The sequence below is a fragment of the Herpailurus yagouaroundi genome, unplaced genomic scaffold, assembly GCF_014898765.1.
Source record: "Herpailurus yagouaroundi ecotype Mexico unplaced genomic scaffold, PumYag 164, whole genome shotgun sequence".
NCBI classification, from domain to species: domain Eukaryota; kingdom Metazoa; phylum Chordata; class Mammalia; order Carnivora; family Felidae; genus Herpailurus; species Herpailurus yagouaroundi.
Genome location: NW_024412405.1, coordinates 10,932,099 through 10,956,220, shown reverse-complemented (window position 1 = coordinate 10,956,220; position 24,122 = coordinate 10,932,099). Strand labels below are relative to the sequence as shown.

At 42.9% G+C, this 24,122-nt stretch overlaps 1 long non-coding RNA gene across 1 annotated transcript; it reads left to right on the top strand.

Moving 5' to 3' along the window:
- The first annotated feature begins 12,302 nt into the window (after window positions 1–12,302).
- On the top strand, window positions 12,303–13,327 carry LOC121037930 (uncharacterized). Its single transcript, XR_005794062.1, has 2 exons — window positions 12,303–12,364; window positions 13,071–13,327. It is a non-coding gene; the product is annotated as an uncharacterized LOC121037930 (long non-coding RNA).
- Window positions 13,328–24,122: the final 10,795 nt, after the last annotated feature.

The following is a 24,122-nucleotide window of genomic DNA, read 5'->3' as shown; positions in this document are numbered from 1 at the left end:
ATGCAGCTTTTGCCATCCAGTGATTCTATAGTGACTTAGGAAACCTACCCACCTGGACAGAATTCAGGCATTCATTAACAGAAAGACCAAAAAAGGAGCTTGTAAAGGAGGTGGGAGAGTTAAACAGGAGGGAGGATCTTGTTTCTCGAGAGATTTCAGGAGATGTGTCTCTGTTGAATGGCATGTTTTGAATTTAATTCAGTTTTTCTGCTGTCTTTGCTGGAGCAGACATCAACACGGAGTGTAAAATTGGGGATGACATCGGTCTTGGACTCGGCTCATATACACATCAACCGTCAAGTCTACCACCTACCACAGACAGAGCTCCAACTAACTAAAAGCAAATAAAAAATTAACTCTGTTCAGCAAGTCTTCTCTGTAATCCATGGCCTGTAGTTTTATCTGGCCAATGAAATATTCAAGTATTTGGTTCTTTTAAAGTCCTATTTTGTGTTTGAACTTCCTTTTACCTTTTTAAAATTCTTGCCTTGATCCCACTTCTCTTTGCAGCTGTGACTCTTTCCCAAGTTGACTTTCCAATTCATTAAAAAAATGAAACAAACAACTCCCCCAGCAAGAGTCATATATATTCCCCAAATGTGCCATTGCTTTCTTTTTGCTTAATTTTTTTATATTAAATTTATTGTCAGATTGGTTTCCATACAACACCCAGTGCTCATCCCAACAGGTGCCCTCCTCAATGCTTAATTTTAATTTGTCCTACTTTGTGGCAGGACATACAACTCTAGGTGTGGCTAGAGTTCTATTTTCATGTAGAATTGTGAGCTGACAGATGTTTACCATAGTATTAAATTTTGCAATTGCTTTTTCAACTGTTTCTTTGCTGAATAGTATCTTCATGTGAAGCCTTGAATTCTTCTGCCAGCATTTCACATATAATTATTTTAGTTGTCTCTGAAATACTATGCCTGGAGTGAGCATCCCTTAGCCTCCTGGGAAATATATACAAATATTTTTTTGAGGTCCATGTCTAATATAACTGCAGCTGTCTCTCTCTTAGAAGAAGGAAGGGCAACAGCTCTTGAGTAAGAAATCTTATTACTGAGGAATAAAAATACTAAAAAATATTTGTTATCTGCATTCAAAATATGGTTATTTAGACAGAACCTTTAGACAATGTTTTGGGGGTAAAGAGAAAAAATATCGGGAGACAGGGCTTTCTACTGCTTTCTCCCTGGATGAGATCTATGAATACATGAAAATATTTTGCAAGGACACTAACTCTGCCTGTGAGTTTCACTGGAGAGCCACCAAATCAACTGCCAATGGGGATGTATTTAGTGATATAAATCCAATAAGGTGCAATTTGATGATTGAATGATAACAGCAGTATTTCCCCCAGGGAAGATTCAAATCAGACAATTAAAACAGAGCTCTTTAAGTTTTTGTATGTTTTTCTTTCAAGGAAAAGGGATATTAATGTTGTATTGTGTCCTTTTTCACATTCTTTGTTGTTTAGACCAAAACTGTGGTCCCAAATTGGTTGACCCCCTGCCTCTAACAATATATGGAGGGTCCAGCTGTAGTGGAAACACAATGCCATTTCCCAAATGGATTTTATATTGTCCATCCAGCAGCAATTAAGTGACAGAAAGCTAGCTTACTGATGGATATTTTGGAATATTCTAAGTCCTGTTTCTCAAGGAGGGGAAAGAGAATTAGTGAAACAACAACAAAAAGCTGTAGACCTTTGTCACCTCTTTGCCTCTAATTTCTTAAGCTCTGATGATGTCTCATTGATCTCCCATGTGAAATTAGGGTGAAGCTGCTGCCCTTGGGCTCACCTTCCCAGAGCCCCCTGTGCAGACTGCTGGCTGTTAGCAAGAGGGGATTTGATGTCCCTCTCATCTTGGGATGCATGGTAAGAAATTTATGAAAACACTGGGTCCTGGAGCCTAAAAGAGGAAATGATAGCTAAAAAACAAAGTAGTCTAGCTTGCTAAGGACTCTGTTCTTTGTAGGTGAGGGCTAGAAATTGTTTTTGAGGGTGGAAATGGTGGTAATACCTCCAAGGGAGGTGCCCGTGTTCCAACATGGAACTGGACATGACTGTGATTGGCTTAGGGTGAAGGAGATAGAGGACACCAGCCTGCCAAGGAAACTTTCTCCTTGTAGAAGTTGGAATAACACACCAAACACCAGAAGGAACAACCGTCGAGGGCTGTCTTGAGACAGGAATGAGTACTGGCTGCATCCTTTTAGATATCTTATCGTTTCCTCTAGGACATTATGCTTTCTCTCCCCAGATCTTTCAGTTGTGTTTTATCTTCAAATAAAAAAGAGAAACTTCTTCCAGAGCCCAGAGGGACCACTGTAACCACAGGATCACCATGACCATCTCTTTGGCCCCAGGAAAGGGCCCACTCAGATAGCATCAGACTGGATGAGGGACTTCCAAATGGAAAAACATGTTGCTACTGTGTCCTGGAAGGTCCAACTGTCTCCACTTACAAGGGTCTTATGTATCTCCATAAGGTTTGGTAAGATGCCCACAATGCCTGCATTGTTCTCTTCTGGCTATGAGAATTAGGAAGTTTTGCTGTGTGAATGTAAGGGTTTGTTTACGCCTCAAGGCTTACAGAGGATTAGAAACCATCATTCCTTAAAACATTTTTAAAGTGTTATTTATTTTTGGGAGAGAGAGGGAGAAAGAGAGAGAGAGAGAGAGCCGGGGAGAGGCAGAAGGAGAGAGAGAGGGAGACAAGAATCTGAAGCAGGCTCCAGGCTCTGAGCTGTCAGACACTTAACCGACTGAGGTACCCAGGTGCCCCTAGAAAGCATCATTCCTAAGCACTTTTGAGGAAACCTGCTGTCCCACTGCTTACTATTGAAGGACAAGGCGAGATGGGGACATCCTGCTGACCAGTATGAAACACAGTGAAGTTCAGTGGAAGAATGGGGAACGTTCAGAAATAGGATCAATAAGAAGTGGTCGCCAATGATACAAAAGAGGGAAGAATCAAAGGTGATGTGGAGATTTGTAGCTTGCTCAAGTGAGTAAATGATGGTTCTTTCTTCTCATCAGAGGAAGACAGAGTGTGGAGTACCTTTAGCTGCTCAGTTGTGTGGATCAAACAGGCTGATGTCCAGCTGGTTTGACTGGAATGGCCATAGAGGTTATGGAATACTGAAATATTTCCATAGTAAAAATTTCCATTAAATTCCCCCCTTTCCATTCAATGCCACTGAAGCCCTGCAACCACTGTCATCTCCTCTGGGGTCCCTTGATTTGCTTACCATTTATGAATAGGCAGCTAGTGATGGCCCCACTGCTATAATTGGAATCTGTTCTGGTTGGGCAGTGCCCATGCTACAACAGTTTTAAAATGTTTTGGATATCACCCATGGGCCCAAGGATGGGGGCATTGTGGGGAGGGTATCCATGCTTGGTGTAGGAGAAGAAAAAAAAGATTAAAAAAATTGAAATTTATGTCTTAGAAGGCTGTCAAGGTATATTAGTCTGCTTGGGCTGCCATAACAAAGTCCCACAGACTAAGTGGTTTAAACAGCAGAATTTTGTTTTCTCAGAGTTTGAGAGGCTAGAAGACCCAAATCAAGGCATCAGCAGTATGGACTTCATTCTGACGTCTCTCTCTTGGGCTTGGAGATGGCTGTCTTCTTTATCTCCACGTAATCTTCCCTCTGTGTCTGTGTTCTAATCTTCCTATAAGGACATGTCATGTTGGATTAGGGTCCACTTCAATGACCTCATTTAATCTTTATTACCTTATTTAATCTTAATTACCTCTAAAGTCACATTCTGAGGTCGTAGGGGTTAGGACTTCAACATATAAATTTAGGGGGGACAGAATTTAGCCCATAACACAAGGCAAAAGACTAGAATGTAAATTCAAACCACATTGGCAAAAATGGGTTCAAAACCAAAATGCAGCATCAGGAAAGATAAGAAGGTGGGTAGGTGGCCAGGAGGAGTTTACCAGCTAGGGTGCCACCTGGAGAGTTTTGACAGACCCTAAGTAGTTTCCCTGATTGTAGAAAATCAAGAACCATTTGAACATAGAACAACTGAGGAGCCAGGCTTGATGGCTCTGGATTCCGTTAAGGGAAAGATATCTTTAGGATTTACAGTTGGAGATTTCCAGAAAGCCGTGGGAAGTCAGAGTTTGAGCTGAGAAGGTGATGCTCCCTAGAGTGTAGATTTAGAATTCAGCCACTAGGGTGGGGGTCTGTAGGGTGGGGGTCTGTCTTAGGGAAGTGGATCACTTCTGGCTTGCTCCATGGGCTCTTGTCAGCTGCCATAAATATTATGCTTATTCGGGGCTCGTTATCAGTCAGTTGGTGTCACCCTGAAATAACCAGCTGGGCTTCCTATGAATCAGCCATAGCCACTCAACTCAGAGATGCTGCCTGAAGGGTCTAAATTCAGAACCATTAATTAATTCCTTCCCAGTGTCCGGGGCGTGGGGAGCTCAAGCCCTTCCATTTCCTCTTATTGCTGCTGGCTGGGTAATGTCATGCAGGTCTCTCTTTTAATTTAGCAATGTCTTATTTGACAAGCATCTAGATCACCCTGACTCACCCTTATTTTCTTGAGCAAAAGAGAGAAAACAGGAGATCAAGGTACTAATGCATCAGCCCTGCAGAAAAATGGCAAAGATTACAATACGTTATATTTAGATCCACAATTTACCTAAGGAAGATGATTGGGAAATTAAGTTGCCTGATTGGAAAGTCAGCAGTCCTTCTGTTTTTGTCTGGCTGTGCAGTCTCGTAAATGTTCAGGGCTTCAATACCTTCAGGCACTTTTAATTAATTTTGAAAACTGGAAGATTGTGTGTATAAACTGCCTGATTTAATGAGATAAGTCAAAAGGGGAAAAGGGAGGCGGGAGTTTCTTACGGTAATTGGTTGTTACATTTTTCACATTGCTTTTCTAATCCATTCTGTTGGGAAAAGCTAGGTTTTCAGATTGTAGAAGTCCATGGAAATAGGTACTATTTAACTTAAAGAGACAGAAGTAACCACTGCACCCAGGGAGGTCCCTGGGAGGTCAGCAGCCTCTCAGCTGGCCCTATTTTGTGGGTGAGAGAGTTTGACTCCCAGAGAACAGTTCCTGATGGCAGACCTGAAGTTCTGGAGTCACAGACTAGGGAGGAAGTCTTAATTGGAAATTTCCAGCATTAGATTTTTCTGGGGACTCCGTTCTGCCAACCCTTCAGCAGGGAACCAATCCTTTCTATACACAAACTAAAAAAGAAATGTCCTCTCAAATAAGGTCATCTCTGACTTTGAGAACCCTTAAGATGAAGTGTTTTAACACTTTGCAAGGGCAGCCCTAACAGTGTACCACAGTCTGGGTGGCTGCACAGAAATTCATTTCCTCATAGTTTTAGAGGCTGGAAGTCTGAGATCAAGGTGTAGGCAGAGTTAGTTTCCTTTGAGGCCTCCCTCCTTGGCTTGTAGATGGCCATCTTCTCTCCCTATACCTTTACGTGGTCTTTCCTCCATGGGTGTCTGTGTCCTAATCTCCTTGTAAGGATTAGGGCCCATCCTTGCGACCTCATTTGACCTTACTGACCTCTTTAAAGACTGTGTCTCTAAAACAGTCATGTTCTGCAGTACTGGGGGTCAGGCTTCAACATCTAAATTTTGGAGGACACCATTCAGTCCATAAGAGATGTGTATCTTATTTTCCAAAATAAAATTACAGAGGCTTTTCCTCTTATTCCTTATTTCCTTTTTCATCATCTCTGCATTTCCTGTGTCAGCTTAGATAATAATTCAGATTATTAGCTGTCTCTCTCCCTCCCAGTTTTACACACACACACACACACACACACACACACACACACACACACAGTCTTTCCTACCTTCAAGCCATTTTCTGATTATTGAAAGAAAAAATGTGATCTTCTTTCACATACACCTTTGTACCATTTCTGGTTGGGTGCTGTGATCAAAGGTGGGCCAAACAACTCTATTAGGTCATGTCTGAATATAGCAAAATCCCTAAGTTCCATAAAAGATCTCTTTTGTTACCTCCCTTAGGATATTTCACGGAAGAGAGGCCCTGGGGGAGGTTGTGGCTCCTGCATCAATGACAGAGGTAGCTAGGTCCCAGGTTACTGCAAGAGCCAAGTGACCGTGCAATAAGATGCTTCTGTTTCTCCTGCTTTGGAGCTGTATTAAGTTGGGGACAACAATTACCAGCTGGTCAGGTGTTTCTGATGTCACCTCAAGCCTATTCTTGCAGATACACACAGTGAGGGCTTCATGAGTTTTGCTGATGTGGAAGTGGAGGTAGCGATCAGGTGCCTGGCGGTCTGTCTGATGTACATTTTAGAGTAGTCTGTCTGTAGGTGCTACTTAAAGCATAGACATACATAAAAATTTCTCCAGGGAGAACATTTGGAGTGAGAGGAACATCATTTCAGATTCAGAAAAGGGGCTTGCAAAACAGCCAAGAAAGCAGAAGCCAGAGAACTGGGAGGTGCCATGGAGGTCCGGAGTGGAACAGGTTTTCAAGGTGTGAGTGGCCAAGGGTGGTTGGGGCTACTGAGAAGTCATGCCTATGCTTCCTGAGTAGCCAGGCCCATGCAAGGAACTCTAGAACACTTCTTCTACTTTTCTCTGGCCTCACTCCCCAGGGACATTCCTAGGGCCTCCCCTTGGGGAGGGGCATTTCCCTTGATGCTTTTGTCTAATAGTTGGCTCATGGGGAATGATGGGCCTCTTGGCCTCATCTTGTATTTTGGCCACTGTGGGGCAACCTGCTGTGCACCAGTTCCAGCCACCTTGCAGCCTGACTGTCCTCACCACAGGCCTCCACACATGGCCCTTGCTTTGTGCCTTGGGCCTCTCCGTTGTCCCAGCCTGTGGGGGAGCCACTAGGATCTAATCAGCTGAGTCAACTCAGTGTACTGAGTGATCACCTTGTGGGGAGCCTGTGATCAGAGGGGGCTGGATGGGCAGCAGCCGACGGATAAATGCTTCCTCCCTTCTTCCCCTGGGACAAGAGCCCTACAAAATTAAGCCACCAGTTGCCTACAGTGATGGCCAACTCGAACTCTAAAAACACACCGGTATGTTGAATCACCTCTTCTGTGCATTGTTTACTCTTTTCTGGGTCCTTGGATCACCCTCCCCAGTAAAGTTCTAGCACTCAGCTTTGCAGGGAAGAGGGGGGGTGGAAACTGAGGCTAAAAGAGTCAATCTGGGAAGAGCAGGATTTCTCAAGACAGACAGAAATAAGGATAACAGGTGATAAGAAGAGGGGTGATAATCCTTGGTGGGCAGTAGCTTCACATTACCAGGGCTCTCACCTTAGCCTTAGCGTGGTTGAATGAGATGCCACACATGAAGGTGAAGCACTGACTTAGGTCAGGGGTCGGCAAACTGTAACCTATGGCTTGTTTTCCTATGGCCTGTGAGCCAAGAATGATGTTCAGATTCTTAAAGGGTATGATAAATAAAGAATATGCAATGAAAACTATGCATGTCCCACGAAGCCTAAAATATTTACTATCTTGCCTTTGCAGGAAAAGCTTGCTGATCCCTGGCTTAGGTGCTAGGGTGCTGCTTAGACAGTGAGAAAAAACAGCCATGGCAGCTAGCACATGACGCTACCAGTGGGGATGAACAATGCTCACAGAATATAAACAATATTTAGACAAGGCCACTCCGTGCTGTAGTAGAACAAAACAGAGACAAGAACACTCCAGGATTGTACAAAAACGAGATAGAGGACAAGGACACTCTACAACTCACCCCAAACAAGTAAACCTTCCTCTCTGCTCTTCCAACTAACACAAAAGATTGTTACTTCTTACTGATTGTTACCTGGTCTCTGCTTCAACCCTCCTCCCTCCTAATTAAAAATTACCAAGGCACCCAGTCACTGAATTATGCACCTATCCTGGTAGCAAAACCTCTTTTGCTTCCTCTTTTGAATCCTCCAGCAGTGGCCAAATCCTAAAAGAGGCCCCTCTCAATTTTCCATCACTAACATACCCATGCATCTGTGGAAATAAACAAAGATCACCCAAATGAGGACAAGCAGAGACTATTTATTCAGAACCCCCTATAACAAAGGAGTCAGCTGCCATCACTTGCATTTGGCAGAGTTTATGGAAGGCAGGGGAGTGGAAAGCTTTATAGAGAATAAAAAGAAAGCTTCACATGTGCCTGATTGGGTCTTGGGAAAGCTATAAGTAGGCTAATTAGAAGGCATCCTATGTGATTGTTTAGGGGAGAATATTTGGCTTTCTCTGGTTGTTCCTGAGTTGACAGTGGGGGCAAAAATCAAGGAAGCTGCTAGCTATTCATCAAGTGTTGGGTGTTCTGGGCTGATTGCTACATGGGTTGTGGTTTGGCTTCCTGGGCTGGTTGCTGCAGAGGTGTAGGTCAGGTCCGTTGTGGGTAAAACAACACCCACTAAGTTTAAGTTGATTTGTTTGACCACAACAGATCCCTGGTGGTTGTTGGTTACTGGACTTGGACAACTGGATGAGTGCATCTGGGTTTTGTTAAATTCATTGAAGCCTTAATAGAAGAAAATGATATGCTGGTATCAACCAATTGTGGAAAGGCGGAGGCCTCGGAGGCGGGGGAGCTCAAGGGACCCATGACCTTCCTCAGCCAGGGCAGCGTGGAGATCTACGATCTCCTCAGGGTGATGCTTGTCCTCCTGGAGGCCTGCCACCTATTACCATCTCCAGATCAATGACCAGGATCAGGTCTCAGGGCCCTGCAAACACAAGGACAGAGCAGATCCTGGTCACCGTTCAGTTGAGTGTTCTGTACCCTTTAAGTATGCATCAGCTACTTCCAACAGCTGGAATTTTGCCTTTTCTTTCACTAAAGGTGATTCTTTAAAAAAAAAAAATGTTTACTTTATTTTTGAGAGTGGGGAGGGGCAGAGAGCGAGGAAGACACAGAATCGGAAACAGGTTCCAGGCTCTGAGCTGTCAGCACAGAGCCTGAAGCAGGGCTCAAACCCACAAACCGTGAGATCATGACCTGAGCCAAAATCAGATGCTTAACTGACTGAACCCCCCAGGTGCCCCTCACTAAAAGTGATTCTTACAGCAGGGGGAAGCAATTTTTTTTCCATAAAGGACCAGGTAGTAAATAGCTTGATCTTGGCAGGATTTGAGCTTGGTTGCCCCTCCTCAACTCTGCCACTGAGGCAGCCACAGGCAACACATCAATGAATGGCTGTGGCTGTGTTCCAATAAAACTTCAAACAAGCAGTGTCCAGTTTTGGCCCACAGGCTGTGGTGTGCCAATCTCTTAGATAATCATTCTGCCTCTGAGGTTTCATTTCTCCACTGAGAGAATGAGAGTGTTGATTTCACGCAATGCTTCTCACACTGAAGCAAGCATTAGAATCATCTGGAAAGCCAGTGAAAACACGGATTCTTGCACATGACTCCCAGAGATTCTAATGCAATGAGTCCGGGGGAGACCTGGGGATTTGCATTTTGGACAGACTCGCAGATGAGGCTGATGCTGCTGGTCCCGGGACCATGCTTGTAGCACAGGTTGGAGACCATACTTGTCATCCCTGCTGCAGAGGGGATTTTCTGTAAGAACTGATGCCTGAGACCAATTGAGTTAGAAGTAGAATCAAGTTTCTGGGCGTTTTAGAAGTCCCCCCCAAAGATTCTAATATGTAGTCAGGGTTGAGATCCACCGGTGGAATGGGTCTCCAAAGCTCTGCACTCCAATTGTGGCTCCCCAACCAGCAGCATCAGCATCACCTGGGATTTGTCAGAAATGCAGAATCTCAGGCCCCTCCTTGACTGAATGAATCAGAGTTTGCATTTTCACAAGATTCCCAGCTGATTCATGTACACACTGACGTTTCAGATATGAAACTCTAAAGGAAGGGACCGGCTTACACTTACAGGTTTCTTTTTTTCCTGCTATGTGCCAGGCACTGGGTGGCCTCCTTACCTCACTTTCTCCTAAACTTGCCTGTATTCATTTTCCACTGCTGCCCTAACAAATTACATGGACTTAATGGCTTAAGACCATACCCCTTTATTATCACACACTTCTGTAGATCAGAAGTATTTCAGAGGCAGTTGAGCTCTTTGCTTAGGGTCTCCCAGGCCCAAATTGGGGTGTTGGTGGGGTGGGGTTGGGGAAGAAGTCACTTCCAAGCTCATCCCAGCTGTAGGCAGAATCTAGTTCCTTGTGGATATAGGATCGTGGTCCCTATTCCCTTCTGGACTGTTGGCCAGGAGTTGTTCTCAGCTTCTTGAGACCACTCTGAGTTCCTTTGTATGTTGTCCCCTTCCTCTTGCAAGAGAGCAGCTATGCATCAAAGTCCTTCTTATGCTTCTAGTTTCTCTGATTTCCCCTCTGTTACCAGCTAGAGAAGATTCCCTACTTAAATTTAACAAACTCACATGATCAAATTAAGCTTACCTGGATGATCTCCATTTTTAGGAACTCAAAGTCAACTGATTAGTAAACTAAACAACATTTCCCACATCCCTTTGCCATGGGCATGATATCCTATCATGAGTCACAATCCGGGGTGTTAGGGCTTAAGATCCAGGGGGTCAGTAAACAATTCTGCCTTCTACACTGCCCAGACCACATGGCTTACAAATAACTCTTAGAGCCAGAATTTGAATCTAGGTTTGTCTGACCCCCAAACTCATAGTAACACTGTTTTGTAACTTGTCTCTCAGTGGGGAAAACAAATGTGTTGCAGAGAACTTTATAGTTAACAATGAGCATTCTCATTTATCGTATTGTTTGGCCTCATAAGAAACTCCAAATGGGGCACTGTTATTCCTTTCTGTGAATGATGACACTGGGGATTAAGAATGCCTATTTGTTCAAGACACTATAGCCAGAAAATAGCAAATTAAGGACTGAAGAATAGCTCTCTTGATGCCAAATCCCATACTTTTACCTTTAAATCATCACAATCCCTTAATTTCTTGTTCAGATCATTCTCATTATCTAATTGAGAAACAAATTTACTGGGGCAGAATAAAGACACTAGAAGAGCACTTCCAGATTGGATGCAATGTTTGAATGATACAGTGGTTCTTGTGCAGAAAAATGGGCCCACCTGTTAGGCTAATTGAAGATGAATTCTACCCAAATGCAGAGAAATGCTCCATTCAAGTCCTAAAACTTACGTTCTTAAAGAAGATAGTCGATGAATTCTCAGACATAATGTAGAAAACAGTCAATTCATGAAACAAAAACCTTTTACTGAAATTGCAAGCCAATCAAGTAATTGTTTGTGAGAAACAACAGGATTTTGGATACATCTCCTTAGTGATTAGGGAGTTGGCCCCTCCACAGAAAAAGCTTAAGAGATCATAGAAACATCCTACTGCCAGTGACTATCTTCATTTCATTCCCTTGTTTCTAATGCAGAGAAAACAATGTAGCTTGAAAGAATGGAGCCACAATTAGAAAGCTAGGACTCTTTTGGAGGTCAGAAGGATGGTACGTGTTAAGCTTTTCCTGGCAGGGTCAACTAGGACGCAAGCCTACAGAGTATCTCTTAGCTGAGCCCCCATACACTTTAATCATTTTTTCATCTCCTCTTGGGGCAAAATTTGTATCTAGTGAGAAACTATCCTTACACTGCCAGCTCAGAAGTTATTTTATGTTAAAGAATGGCCGATCATTTGTTCAAAAAAAAAAAAAAAAAAAAAGAGCTAGAAATTCAATTGTATCCTGGGCCGGTTTCCTTGTCATCATTTACAGATGCAAAGAGCTTTGTTATAATCTGGGATTCAGTCTATGATTTAAACAAATTATGAAAAGAATTAGGCCTCAGTCAGGTCAATTTTATTAAAAGCCTTCAGATCTTGGAGGATCAATGAATGTAAGAGATAGGTTAACCCCAAGGGCTTCTGGTTGGTGAATAAACACATCAAAGGGAAATCACATTGTTCCCTTGGCCAACTTCTGACATTGCTCTATTCAGTTGATTTCAAGAGATGTGGAATGATAAACATGAACAGGTTACAAACATGGAACTCTTTCATTATATCCATTTAGCTGGGAGTTTTCTCCCTTTATTTTTCATGAGGTGGGTTATTTTAATAGTAAATGCTGATATCAACAGTCAATATTGAATCTGTAATCTCCAATACAGTCTTTCCTAAGAGGGTATTTCTAACATATTTGATAGAAAGCACTATCTGTCCATGATTTACATAGACCACTGTGGTCTCATGGGAGAAAAGGTGGATATAAGGAAGAGCTGGTAAGTCATTTTGGGCTCTTTATGTTGGTATGAGAGCATTTGGTCTTTTCCAACCTTTTTTTCTTTTTTGGAGGGAGAATTGGTTGTGAGAACAATGTGGATACTGATGGAGAAAATACAAGGTAGGCCAGAGTGGTGAGTATCTATGTGACAGATGGTGGTGGAGATATCATTATTTGAGAATGTGCATATTCATGCTTAGTAGTGGATATGCAAAGATAATTGAGACGTGGTCCCCTCCATCAATAATACAATACTGATCAATTAACATTCTGGAATCAATATTCTAGATTTGGTCGTTTAGGGAAGGCCATATGTACCTCCAGTGCAGTCATTTAAACAAACGCACAAAGTGGGCCTTCTCTCTAGGATACTTCTGATGAAATTGCTTCTGAAGGTTGCAAATTGGTGCTCAAGACCCTCCTTAAAAAACAGTTTCGGACATTCATTCAGGAAATCAAATGCAAAAACTGTCACATTTATTTGGGTTTTATTTATAGCAGGGAGAAGAACTAATAAACTGACATAGCATTTGTTCCAAATCTAAACCTGATGTCCCATTTGGGGAAGATCTGTGTCAACTCCACTCTGATAAATCAGCAAAAACAGAGACAAACAAAAAACCAGCCCAGTTACCAGCAGTGGCCCGTGAACCAGTGGCCAGTCAATATAAGAATCAGCTGGCTCTTCCTCTTCCTGGATCAGCCTTCCCCTTTCCAACCAGGGGTTTTTTGGTTTCAATCTCCTGAGTCAATTGCTTTGGGGGAGGGGAGGTCTTCAAATTGCATTCTGTGTCACTCATTTCCCTTTCATATAGATTTTTCTCTTCTCTCCCTTCCAGGCCATTGATTTTCTTCCTTGGGTTTCTGAGAAAGCTTTGCTCCCTAGGCATCTTTATCCGGCTTGCTGACCGAAGCATTATTCACACTTCTCCTGTGGCCATGAGGGTGAGACACCTGCTGCTAGGGACTCCAGGCTCCTACCTCTGAAGGACAGTGGACTAAATTTCTGACAGGGGCCATGAGACACCTTTGAGGGAAAGAGATGTAAGAGCTCTGATCTCTGAGGACATAAAGCCTCTCACAGGTGCTTGCTTTAGTTATCACTGCCTTTTAGATGGCATTTTCCATGAGGTTCTAAATTCTTCATCATTCTTCGCAGACTGGGAATGGGCTCAGAGGGGAAGTCGTGCCCCCTTGTGAAGTGTACTAAGGGGTCTTCAGAAGGTCCCACCATGGCCTCCCACACAGCAAATGCATTACCTCTGTCTGTGAAGAATGGAAATGTTATGAATATCATAACATGAGGGTGAGGGTGATCTCTGAAATCCATTGTGAGCATGGAACTCAATGGCCATTATCAGAGATAACAATCGTTGGCATTATTCATATGTGCTTTACGGGCCATAAAACACACTTGGCAACACATCTCATTGGATTCTCACACTCTCGATGAGAGGTAGGGAAGGCATGTATCATTCTAATCTCATTTTACAGAAGGGAAAAAAGAGGCCCCGGGAGTGAAGCAATGAGGGGGACACCTTCATTGCTATGCTCCTGGGAAATAGGGGTGCTCTAGGAACCTCACCCTCTTGTATTCTAACAGCTGACTGAAAAGAGCCATCTTTCCCCTGTGACTTACACATGACTCACAGGTGTCTCCTTGTTTCCCTGTGAAGGGGCCAGACACAGACCCTCCAGATCCCTGCCTCATAAGGGATTAGGTATTTGACCAGTTGAGACAAAATACCTGCTAACTTGACTTGGTCACACTCTTACAGATTTCTCTCCTTCCTGGTTTAACCTTTGAACTTTCATCTCCGGACGTTGAGTCAGCATCAGGGTGTGGACCAGCTGCTCTCTGAGAGGGGGCTGATTTCAGGGAAAGACATTTCCTGATTAGCTATCTGATCAAGCCATCCATTCATACCACTCCCTACTCCTGGTTCTTCTAGACCAGCTTACTCCACCCAGGAAAGAAAATTCCTTTTTGCCCAACCTTTGAGAGGATCTTAGGTCAGAGTGTTGCAACAGTCTTTTCGAGTGAAGTCCCCCTTCATCTAAGTCTTTGTATGTGATGTGGCACAGGCTAAGGATCAGAGAAAGCTTCCTGCCACCCAGTCTTGGTCACCCTCATGGTCTGACTGTTGCACCTGCCGGGGTGGGTGGTTGAATTGTGGCCCTGACTCTGGGCCCTGCCTATTCCAAACTTGGTTCCCATGGCTCACTTGGGGGTCTTGCAGCATGGTGCCTTGCAAAGGTCTCTGGAATACAGCTCTTTCATGAGAACCGAGGAGCAATCTCAAAGGACATGGGTGCTCCAGGGAAGACTTATGCTGCTGTGTTTATACGGGTGTCTTACGTGAACCTGAGAATAAGTTGTCTGTGTCCCATTAAGAAGTGAGTTAAAGGGAGGAATGGACAGGAATTTGGGATGGAAAAATGAGACATCTTTCCAGTGGTTATGTTTTGTTTGAGATGAATACCAGGGATGTCAGGCATTCTTATTTGGAGATGGGTTTAAAAACAATCCAAAGCAACACTGTTCTGTTCAGCTCAAAGAGCAGTGCTGGAACCACATGTGCATCAACATGCCATTTAGAGATGCTTGAGGTACAGAGATGGACAGATCATCCTTGCCCTCAAAGGCTTTATGGTCTCGTGGAGGATTCATACATGGCCCAGACTGGAGAAGCAAGTGCATAATTACCTGCAACCTGGGCTTTGGTACTTGGTACTTGGTACTTTTTGGTACTTGGCTAATGGTCTCATAACTGTGTAGCTTGTTGGCCCGCTTTTTTTTTTTCCATGACACCAGCTATAGTGGAAGGACTTCATGTAGAAATTCTGAATTTTATTATTGTATCACTTTATAATGAGGATAATCTGTGGGCTTTGCAGCCAGTAGTTCTTTAGCTTGTTGATTCATGTGTGTGGCTACAGGTCACCACCTGTCCTGTACTCTCAAGTTTGCTCTGGAGAAAGCTTCTCTATGAACCACCTGCAACATTACCTGCTTTTGTGGCTGGATTCCTTAAAATTCAATATATTCTGAAGGATGTGATCAATAAGCAGATGGTTCAAGCCCATACACTTGCCAAGAAATGAGGCATCTAATTAGCAGTTAGACCAGGGTGTGAGGCAGTTGCAGAAGGGGGGGGTGGAACCCCTGCCTGGGCTGGGAGACCCCTGGATAAGACAATCAGGGCTGGTGGTGTGACATGTCAACACAAGGTAGTTGTTGGAAGTGAGAACACAGCCTGGACCTTCAGGCTGTGCTCATTAGGGCTTCGCAGAATTCCCAATTATCTTTTGACCTGGCCCTGAGCTAGGCCCCTTTTCATTGCCCTGAAAAAGGAGTCAATGGATCAAAAAGAACACCCAATTTGAAATTCTACATTGGTTTGGCTCTGAAGCTAAGTTGGTAGAACACAGAAAAGGGGCATTGTCTGCAGCCAGCGACGGTAGCGGGAGGAGGAGAGGCAAGATGGAGGCAGAGGCAGCTGTCCGCAGTGGGGCAGTTTGGGGCCCTGCACAAAGGTAGGGAAGAGACAGTTTGGGGGAAGAAGCCAACATACCCCCTGTGATGAATCCCTGAGGGATAGATATTTCAGTTAATCTATGAGTCCCACTGAACATGTCAAGAGAGTGATGACTCCTTTCCATTCTCATCCCCTTGTCTCTTGGCTAAGACAGTAACAGATAAGGACTTTTCTCTCCTCTGCACCTGGGAGAACCCACTGCTGAGTGTCGCCTGGCACCAGAGGAGAGAGCTGAGCTCACTGTGAGCCTCCTGTGACAGGTGGAATATACTACTCCCCTGTTACCAGCCTGATGTTCCCTAGTTGACTTTTTTGTTGTGTTTCCAGTGTTTTCCCAGGTAGAGCCTACATGATGTTTCTAACATGAAATGCAGACTCTGAAAGAGAAGAAAGTATCTGGAGTCTGGTCTATCCTATGACAACTGTCCTAAAGCTCCAATTAAGACAGAGAAGGTTAAGACTGTACCTGTGGGAAGGGATGTATCTCTCAAGTCCATTGACACAGCCTTGTGAACTAGGGTGAGCACCTTGACAACAAATAAACATATTAAAAACAATGTCAGTGCAACTTTTCTCTTTCTCAATCTGCTTTCCTTTTTTCCTTGTCATGCAAGAAGCTGAGAGAATAAAATCAACATTCTTTGGTTCTTGGGCTGGGGAAAAAAGACAATTGGTTGGATTCTGGAGGCACACAAGTGACTATATCTAAGGTTGTACTAACCAACTACAGGTAATAAAATTATATTCATTATGATGGTTAAATTTATGTGTGTTGACTTGGCAAGGCCATAGTGCCCAGTTGTTTGGTCAAACACTAGATATTGCCATGAAGGCATTTTTTTTAGATGTGATTCACACTTAAATCATCTTTGAGGAAAGCTGATTACCCTCTATAATGTGAGTGAGCCTCATCCAATCAATTGAAGGCAAGAGTGAAGACTCAGGTTTCCAGAAGAAGGAATTCTACCTCAAGACTATAAACATAGAAATCTTGCCTGAGTTTCTAGTTTGTAGATTTTGGAATCAACATTATGACATCAACTCTTGCTTGAATTTCTAGTTGCTGGCCTGCCATTTGGATTTTGGACTTGTCATCAACCCCACATAATCCCATGAGCCAGTTCCTTAAACTAAATCCCTCCCCCCCCCCCCGCCCCTCTATATATATCCTATTGTCTCTATTTCTCTGGCGACCTCTGACTAATACACTCATTCTGTCTATTCCAGATGAAGTGCTCTCGCTGGCCAGACCCATTGGCTAACATTCTACTCTAGTTGCCTGCAAACATGAGATAGTATGTTCTATTTCCAAGAATGGAGTAATAGAGACTACTTTTCCCCCTCCACCTCCCTGTTCCCCTATCTTCTGTCCTTATTTTAATCTTTCCAACCTCCTCTTATGCTCCAAGAATGTTACCTACATTATACTGTTATCGCTATAAAATTAAATAAAGAATGTCTAAGAATATGCAGATAGTTCAAATCAAAAAGCTACCTTTCTTGGCCGTAATTTATGGGTACAATTCCCTTCCTTGAGATCTTTACTAAAGACTTTTCTGGAAAATGTTACCCTACTATTCCTGACAGCTCTTGGCCAAGTTGCTGATTTATTATTCTAGGTGGTTTTGACATGGCTTAGAATGTAAAAGTACCATCTTTTAATATGTGCTTATTTGCAGAGGACCCACAGGTCTTAGCCCATTTCTATACCTACAGTTGGGTTTGCTCTCATTTAAATGCTAAACATCTCAGTGGCAGTCAGGCATTGGGAACACTGTAAGGGATGATGTATCAAAACAAGGGGTTCCACTTAGTGTGATTTTGGGGTCACTATCCACATCATAGAGGAAATGGAGTGACATACCCATTTGTGGAAGGAACACAATGAAGCTATATAATTCCTCTTATAGGTTGGTTGGTTCTGTAACCAAGCCTTAAAATTGACATTGACATTGAATCACTGCCCACGAAAGGAGAATGAAAAACCACTTAAAATCTCCCTCTAACAAACCATCCATGTCTTAATTCAATGGCCAGTGATGCCAGCCCTTTAAATGTTCAAATGGGATTCTGATAGTTACTAGGCATACTACAGGGAGATGTTTAAATTAAATGAGTGGCGTACAGCATTGGGGAAAAATATAAAATATTAAATGTAAACCAAGTATATGGATCAAATACAGAAAGCAAGCAGATATGAAAGAATAAGTGCTGCATTGGAATTGTTTTGCTATTTCAGTTTGGTCATTTAGCTTTTGGGATCAGATAACAGGATATATTAATTTTTTTTTTACATTTTAATTTTTGATGAAATGCATATGACATGAAATTTTGTTTTAACCATTTTTAAGTGTATACTTTAATAGTGTTAAGTATATTCACATTGTTCTGTAAACAATCTCCAGAACTTTTGCATCTTGCAAAACTGACACTTTATACCCATTGCACTACAATTTCTCTCCCTCAGTCCCTGGCAACCAACATTCTACTTTCTGTGTCTTTGAGTTTTACTACTTTTGATACCTCATATAAGTGGAATCTTACAGTATTTGTCTTTTTGTGACTGGTTTATTTCACTTAGCATGGTGTCCTCAGGGTTCATCATATTGTCACCTATATCAGAATTTCCTTCCTTTTTAACACTGATTTATATTCAATTGTATGCATGTACATTTTTTTCATCCATCCATCCATCCATTGATGGATATCTGGGCGCTTTCACTCTTGGCTATTGTGAATAATGCTGCCATAAACTTTCTCCATATCCTCCTTTTTATTTTCTGTTTTGTTTGTTTGGATAGCAGCCATTCTAATGAGTGTGAACTCAAAACACACTTTTTAGAGGTAGTGGTATGGGAGTGATCTTACACTGAAGTGAGTTGCTGAGCTGGGATGATTGGAGACGTTTTCTAGCTGTGAGCTTCCAGGCTGCAAACTAGGATTTAAGGTGTCAAGTGTTTTTTGTGCCTGTGTCCTTCCTTCCACAAACTGATTCATAAAAGTGGACCTTCCTGAAACTCTAGAAACAAATCTTGTGTGTTTCTGCACTTTTGGAAGGGAAAATACTCAGAGTTGAGTGTCCTGGTTAGGGTTCAGGCAGATTCAGGGCTCAACATTGCTGTTCCATGAAAGGCTCTTCTACTGTGCCCCAGTACCAGGGAGACAGACTCTGTTGTGGATTGGATTGTGTCCTTTTAAAATTCATATGCTGAAGTCCTAACTCCTGGTACCCAAAAACAAGACTGTATTTGGAGGTAGGACCTTTATTTTTTTTTTTTCAACGTTTTATTTTTTTATTTTTGGGACAGAGAGAGACACAGCATGAACGGGGGAGGGGCAGAGAGAGAGGGAGACACAGAATCGGAAACAGGCTCCAGGCTCTGGGCCATCAGCCCAGAGCCCGACGCGGTGCTCGAACTCACAGACCGCGAGATTGTGACCTGGCTGAAGTCGGACGCTTAACCGACTGCGCCACCCAGGCGCCCCTGGAGGTAGGACCTTTAAATGGGGGATTAAGGTAAAATGTGGTCATATGGATGCACCCTGACCCAGTAAGACTGGTGTTCTTATAATAAGAGATTAGGACACAGGCACACACAGTAGGAAGATATCGGGAAGACACAGGAAGAAGACTGCCATCTACAAGCCAAGGAGAGAGGCCAATCTTTGCGGATGCCTTGACATTGGACTTCCAGCCTCCAGAACTCAGAGAACATAAATTTTGACTATTTAAGCCCCCAGTCTGTGGTATGTTATGGCAGCTCCAGCAGACTCACACAGACCCTCAGACTTCTTCTCTTTGCTCCTCTCTTTACCTCCGTTTGTCTCATCCAGTTCAGGAATTTAAATACCATCTCTATGCTGATGCTTCTGGATGTGAATCCCTCTCTGTTGACCCTCAGGTTTGTCTATTCAACCACTGAATCTACGTGTTCCCCTTGGAAGCCTAAAAGACATCTTTTTTTTTTTAAACATTTATTTATTTATTTATTTATTTATTTTTTAATTTTTTTTTCAACATTTATTTATTTTTGGGACAGAGAGAGACAGAGCATGAATGGGGGAGGGGCAGAGAGAGAGGGAGACACAGAATCGGAAACAGGCTCCAGGCTCTGAGCCATCAGCCCAGAGCCTGACGTGGGGCTCGAACTCACGGACCGCGAGATTGTGACCTGGCTGAAGTCGGACGCTTAACCGACTGCGCCACCCAGGCGCCCCAACATTTATTTATTTTTGAGAGAAAGAGAGAGAGAGAGACAGCATGAGTGGGTGAGGGGCAGAGAGAGAGAGAGAGGGAGAAAAAGAATCCAAAGCAGGCTCCAGACTCTGAGCTGTGAGCACAGAACCCGACACAGGACTCAAACTCACGAATGGTGAGATCATGACCTGAGCCGACGTCAGATACTCAACTGACTGAGCTACCCAGGCACCCTGAGACATGTAATTGGTATATCAAACAAGCCCAGTGCAGGCCATAGTTAAAGCAGATGTCACTTTTAGTTTTCTACCATCCCTTTAAAATTTATTCAGCAACCTTCCCTTGGTCCTAAATATAAACTCCAGCACCTTGCAACTTTTCTGGTCATCCTTATGTATTAGAAATGTTCAGTGGTCACCTTACATAGCAGTACAGTCTTGAATCAGAAATTAGAATGGTCCAATTTGAGCTTGATCTAATATCAGGTCTTTTCTCTTCCACAGACTCAGGCCTGCTTCAAGCTGGAAACCTGAAGTGGTAGACAGAAAAAAGGTTGGCCTGACAACTGGCCAACTGAGGATTCTGGTAGGGAGGTCAGACAGCTAGTTAATGATTTAGATTATGATGCACATGTGCTCAGAGTAAGCCCACATGGCAGATTTCATGAACCTGTTAGGTAAATTAAGTGAATAAATTCACATCTCCTGCCTTTTAAGTTTTATTTACTTATTTTTATTAAGTAGGCCCCATGCCCAATGAGGGGCTTGAACTCACAACCCTGAGATCAAGACCTGAGCTGAGATCAAGAGTTGGATGCTTAACTGACTGAGCCACCCAGGCACCCTTCTTTTTTCCTGCCTTTTGGAAAAGTGAGAAGCTAAATTTGGGCTCAGGCAGGGTATGAAACTCATCGGAGACTACACAGGGAATAACCAGTAGATCCAGGACTTGACATGTATGTCAAACTACAAACTCAGAATCTTTGATCTGTACTAGTGTTTTTCCAATTAGGTTCTCCTTGGAGCACTGGGATGGTCGAGGGCACCTTTGGGACTGGATTGGGTTTGGGGGTGTATTAGTTTTCTAGGGCTACTGTAACAAAATACTACAAACTGGGTGGCTTACAATGACCAATATTTATCACCTCACAGTTCCAGTTTGGAGGCTAGAAGTCCAAAATCAAGGTGTTGGTGGGGCCATGCTCCCTCTAATGCCTCTAGGGGAGAGTATTCTTTCTTGCCTTTTGCAGTTTCTTGTAGCCCTAGGTGTTCCTTGGCTTGTGGCCACATCACTCCAACCTCTGCCCCTGTCTTCACATGGCCATCTTCCCTCTGTGTTGTGTCTTCACATGGCATTCTCCTCCCTGTGTGACTCTCTCCTCTTATAAGGGCACCAGTCATATTGGATTCCGGGTCTGCCCTCCTGTAGTATTACCTCTCCTTAACTAATTACATCTGCAAAGATTCTTCCCCCAAAGGGTCACATTCACAGGGGCCAGTTGTTGGGATTTCAGTGTATCTTTTTTTTGGGGGGGGGGGGCACAATTCAATCACTATCAGGGGATGAGAAGAGACCATGTGAGTGGGGTTCTCATCTTCACCCCAGTTTCAACGAGGGATGTTTGGCTTTTGCCTGGTTAATATTTCAGGCATTTTTGAAGGACTCTGAGAAAGAGTGCCACTGCCAAGCAGTCTATTGAAAGCCACCTATCTATAGTATGCCACTTTCTACAAAGAAGCAGGCAAACATGTCAATCAACTGGCTTTGAAAATGCTTTTGCTTAAGGCTTTATAACTGGTTTTTCTTCTACATTCCCTTATCTTATTCAGCTTGGACAGGACACAAACGGCCAGTCGCTGAAGATGGGTGTTACTCTCAAGCTACCACTGAGAATAGAGTGAATAGCACTGGTCTGGCCATTCTCTCCCTCCCTGCTCCCTTTGAGTCCCCTTGAATTGCCATATGTGCAATGCATGTGTGGTCTGTTCCCCTTGGGGGCTCTGTGTCAACTATTCTGCCCCTTATGCTTTTTGGTGTGCTTGGAACCAACAGCGTCCTTTAATTAAAGGCAGTGGGTGGCATGATGACAGGATTAGTATCAGTGTCTGGCTCCCTAAGGACCAGGGAACATTGTGGCCGAAGTTTTCCCATCTGCATAACTGGACTGTTTATATGTTGATGAAAAATCTAAGAGGGGTAGCACTTACCTTCTCGGCTTGCTGTCTGCTCTACTGGCTTCAGGAAACAGTAGAGAGGAGTCCCACAGGAACTGCTTGGCTGTCTCACTTAATTGAAAATGTAGGGTGCTATGGCTTTAAATGCATTGCTATTTGGCCCTTTGCTTCACTGCAGAATGAACAACAATGATGTTCTGCTCAACACCAGTTAACAGACGTTGTAGGAAGGGCTCAGCAGTTTTGTGAGAATGAAGCTGTATTACTCAAGTGTAATGAGCCAAAAAATAAAATCTCGTTTTCATGCAGCATGAGTACAGGCCCATGCCCCAGCCATGTAAGATCCTTTTCTGTTTTATTGTTGGCTTGGAAGGTATTCACTCAGCCTTATGGACACAAACGTGAAAGGAACATTCTGGCTTAGGAACTGAACTGAAATGAATATCAGGGACAGAGCTTTTGCCAACTAATTATAGACAGAATATTCAAATACAGAGTCTGCAAAGTGCCTGCTTCCTAACGATCCCACCCCCAAACCCCCTTCCCTCCTTCCACACACGAGGAAGGGTTTGGAAATGATCATCAACTCAGAGTAAATTCTTTTACAAAGTCAGTATTTATTTGATTTTCTTTATGTACAAAAAGTAAACTCCAACTGAACGTAAAACCAAATAAAATCCTTTTGGCTTCACTGACTTTAATTACCCATTATCCTAGAGTCACAATTAATCATGTAAGCAAGAGATGGCATCACAATGTTAAGTTTGTTATACAGACAGGATTTGGCTATTTTAAGGATGTTAAAAGAGAAAATAGATTATAAAGCAACCTGGGTGTCAAAGGACTCTGAGATAATTGCTGCATTAAAAGAAATCATCTAAACAGCAAATCTCGCCAAAAATAATGTAGGTAAGGGCCTGGATGTGCTTCTACTTGGTTGACCCAGTATAAGGCCCAGATACTGTGTAATTGCTTTGCATTTTACCTTTCTCAGAGCACATGGTGTGTGGAACAAATACAGCTGAGTTGTGGGGTCCCTCAACTGTGAGTTCTAAGCACAATTCTACAAAATTACCATTATTTCCATAGGAGAATCTGGTAGGAGGGAGTCATTTTGAATTGAACATGGCACTGATGTGTTGGAATCAACTCATAATGTCTTCGCCAATTTACGGCAAAATCAACATACCCTGTGTAAGAAATGAAGCCAATGATACATCACGCACGTGATTTTTTTTTTTTTTTAATAAGCTGAATCATGTAGTTTCACTCTTTTTGCTAAACTTAGTTATTAAAAGGCCTTCACAGAAACTCAACATCTTCAGGTAACCATGTGCCTAAAGCGATCTACGTGCACGTCTGTTTTAAACTTGTTGCTCCTTGGGACAATTTCTTTGCCTGGTCCCTGCACACACAATTCTCTAGGAAGCAGGCAACAGTTTTTATTAGAGTGACTGAGTACAGAAACTGACTTGTTATGACTTCGGAATATCTTTTGCCTATTTTTAAGAATACCATGAGAAAAGGATTATACTTTTAAAAATTCAGAATCTGTAGTTTGTAAAACTACTATCATTTTAGTATGAGCTCAGTGCTGACCTTTTCAGATCAATCATAAATAATAATTTTCCCAAGGGAAGTATTTCTGGTAGAAGTGGGAAAAACAGGAACTAAGACTATAGCTACCATACCATAAATATCAGCCACTTTGGGCTTAGCACTCTTTCAGGGGGTGATAATACTGAGTAAAAGCATATATGAATATACACCTTAGTTTACAGACAGGATATATGAAATCTTTGAGTGATCTACATCTGATATTGGGATAGTTCTCTAATATTACAAATACAACCATTAGGCAAATTTTCTCAAACACACAGTAACAACTCCCTGTATACACAACAGCCACCGACCAAGTTTTACGCCTTCCTATGGCAGGACAAAAAGCAACTTAAAGACCTCTTGTGACGAGATAGAATT